The sequence below is a fragment of the Rutilus rutilus genome, assembly GCF_951802725.1.
Source record: "Rutilus rutilus genome assembly, chromosome: 16".
Lineage (NCBI taxonomy): Eukaryota > Metazoa > Chordata > Actinopteri > Cypriniformes > Leuciscidae > Rutilus > Rutilus rutilus.
In genome coordinates this window covers 2,690,230-2,693,667 of record NC_140224.1, presented here as the reverse complement: position 1 = coordinate 2,693,667, position 3,438 = coordinate 2,690,230, and the positions used below count along the sequence as shown (strand labels likewise).

The window sequence follows — 3,438 nt, the reverse complement described above, 5'->3', positions numbered from 1 at the left end:
TTGCAAAAATTGACCCATTGGACCCGAGCTGTCTCTTTAATACCACATGGTTTATATATATGTTGCTGCTGATTGGGCTGACATTTTTGATACACCCACCAAACAAGAGAAAACGTATCTCAAACCCCGTTGCACACCGTTTCCAGGAAACATGTCGTTCAACCCGGAAACCGTAGCAAAACTTTGCACACCGGTTTGAGCTTGAACGTGCCCTTGTTTGGTTGGTTGATTGTTTGGTTGATTGGTTGATTGGTTGAAAAGTATGTCAGGGTGATACAGCTGTCCTCAGTAAAACCCTCATTATAACAATGATGTTCTTGAAAACAAATCCTTATTGGGTAGTTTGGTATAATATTTTATTTATTAGTAATTAAAAAATTAACCTTGAAATTTAAATTTCATTTATTTATTTAGAAGATGTGTGTTATCACATATATTCAGTGTTCTTAAATGTAAACTATGGTAAAAAAAAAAAAAAAGTAAAAAAAAAGAGAGAGATTTTTTTTCATCCTCAACACTTTTATTTGTCATTGTCCCATCTGTGTTGTTTTAGCTCAAAAATCACAAAAGGAATCATGCCAATCATCTGGCATAATTCAGTATGACTGGAAAGCATGTACCTCAATTGGTGGATATATGTGCACTTACGATGCTCTTTCTCATCATTTGATTATTATTTGATGAACTACTGGTCCCACAATGTCTAGAAAATGTATAAAGATGTCAGTTTTTAAACAAAGTGTCTGATGCACTGACTTTCCTGAAAAAGGTGCATAGTAAAATGAGTCAAATTTACATAGAAAGGAGGCATGATTGCACTCAAAATAACAACAATGCCCTAACATGTAGATAATGCCTGTTACATTAGATTGTGTGTGAACAAGACAAAATACCACACGCAAAAGTGAATTTGCCCTCAGTCTGCAAAAACTGTAAACTAATCAGGGTGTAATTGCATCTCAATAAACTCACAGTCATAAAAACAGGAACTGAAAGGGACCATATGGTAGAAATGATCTGCAGAACATAACTATGTTGTCAGTGGTTGGAGTCTGTTTTTATGAATGTGTGTGTACGTGTGTCCTTAGTGACTGATGATGCTCTTCATAATCCAGCTGACAGCAGATCAGAGGGGGATGTTTGCTGGAGACTAAACAGACCCTCGTTTCAAATGACTCTCTAGTGAGGCATTTTGGGCCATAGGAGGAAATGTCAAAAGAAGTTGTAATGAGTGGACATCTGTCTCCTACATATATTGGGGAGTTTGACACCGAATATAAAAAGCATTGATTTAGGGGTCCAAGTTCAAGAGCTTCAGTCAAAGTTGTCATTTTGATAAAGGTATTCCTTCTGTTTTATTTCCACGCTGGAACTGGATGCCTGGATCATGAGTAATTTAAACCATCTCCTAAGGCCTACTAAGCATTAAAGGATTAGTTCACCAAAAATGGAAATACATTATTTAATCATGCCATTACAAACCAGTGTTATTTTTCTTTTGTGGAACACAAAAGGTGTTTTTTTTTTTTTTTTTTTTTTTTTTTACAATGTGCTGGTTGCACTTTTTCATGCAATTGCAATTAATGGTGACTGAAGCATTTAAGTTCAAAGAGGACACAAATGCGCATTAAAAATGTCATAAAAGTAGCCCGTATGAGCCCTTTTGAAAAAGAATAACTTAATTGTATTGAATGTGCATTTGTAGTAAGTATATTTGAAGAAAAAAAAAAAAAAAAACTGTACTTGCAGATAATATAACATGAAAAAAAAATTAACTTTCATTACACTGTACACTGTAATTTTACTTTAAAGTATATTTTAAATCATGATGTTAACTTTTGTCATTCTTTAAAAAGTTAATATGTTGATCAACAAATTAAAGCACATGTAAAGTATTTTATATTCATTTTAATTTGGTTACACTTTATGTCGATGGTCCACACTCTAACTTTGCAACTACCTGTCAACTAACTCCCATTACAGTATACAGAGACTGTTAGTAGACTGTTAGATTAGGGTGTTGATAGGGTTCGGGTTAGTAGAATAAGTTGACATGTGGTTGCAAAGTTACTTATAGTCAGTAGAATGTCTGTTGAGTAGCATAAAAAAAAAAAGTGTTAGCAGATATTAAGCAGACAGTTTACTAACGACTGCTAGTTGACATGTAGTGGCAAAGTTACTTATAGTTAAAAGTGATACCATTATTTTATCTTGCATTGAAAGTTAAAAGTACAATATGTAAGATTTTTTTTTCATTTAAATATCCAAAAGCCATAGAATAATGTTATATATTTTATGATAAACAGACTGAAATGTAAATTGAGCGAGTCATATTTTTTATTATTGCACAATGAATTATATTTTCCAAATCATTATCCCTAATTGGCTTAATTGGCTTCTTTTCTCTCTTTTTTTTCCTTCTGTCGCCCCATGCAGGTTTTGTCTCAGCTCCAAGAGTCAGCAGGCATACAGACTCCCCCATTATAGGGGTGCAGTGAGTTTCACACGGTGTCCCATTGAGTTCAGTCAAAAGACCCGTCTGAGTCTGCGTTTAGTCCGGATAAAATTGATATAATTATGAAATCTGGAACAAATATTAGCACTCACATAGAAGTGTACTTATTCAGAATGACGCCTGCAAATCTGGCTCATTAACAAGTCCAGCATGCATTATGTATTTAGCGGGGGTTTGTCAAATTCTCACCAAGGGGACATTGCCATTACTGCAAATGCATAGGGCTTTAAAAGGTTTGAAGATTAAAATTTTCACTACTTATGCACAAATGCACCAATCATTCTGGTATTCCCAGGCTTTGTTCCAAACTCAAATGCATACTTCCATTAAAGCTGAGAGAGAGGCGACGGGGCACAGTCTCAGACAGCACGCCCACGGACCGTCTGATGCACATTACACACAAAAATGGAAAAAGCATTCAAAAACTAGAAAATTCAGCTTGATATGCAATCTGTTGCACAGTTCACGGGAGTTGGTGCACATGTTCAATCAGTCCTCCATGAAACAAAAATAAGGTACCAAGAACAACTGAGTGCGTGTAGAAGACGAACCAGTCATTGTTTGATGTGGAAGGAAGGAAGGAAGGAAGGAAGGAAGGAAGGAAGGAAGGAAGGAAGGAAGGAAGGAAGGAAGGAAGGAAGGAAGGAAGGAAGGAAGGAAGGAAGGAAGGAAGGAAGGAAGGAAGGAAGGAAGGACGGATGGAATGACGGACGGAAACGAAGGAAGGAAGGAAGGAAGGAAGGAAGGAAGGAAGGAAGGAAGGAAGGAAGGAAGGAAGGAAGGAAGGAAGGACGGATGGAATGACGGACGGAAACGAAGGAAGGAAGGAAGGAAGGACAGATGGACAGAAGGAAGGAAGGAAGGAAGGAAGGAAGGAAGGAAGGAAGGAAGGAAGGAAGGAAGGAAGGAAGGAAGGAAGGAAG

At 36.7% G+C, this 3,438-nt stretch overlaps 1 long non-coding RNA gene across 1 annotated transcript in view; it reads left to right on the top strand.

Moving 5' to 3' along the window:
• LOC311306702 overlaps positions 1–3,165 on the top strand; it is a 50,352-nt gene extending 47,187 nt beyond the window's left edge. Inside the window, exon 3 of the long non-coding RNA XR_014630208.1 lies at positions 2,437–3,165. This is a non-coding gene — a long non-coding RNA (uncharacterized lncRNA). The remainder of the gene's footprint in view (positions 1–2,436) is intronic.
• Positions 3,166–3,438: the final 273 nt, after the last annotated feature.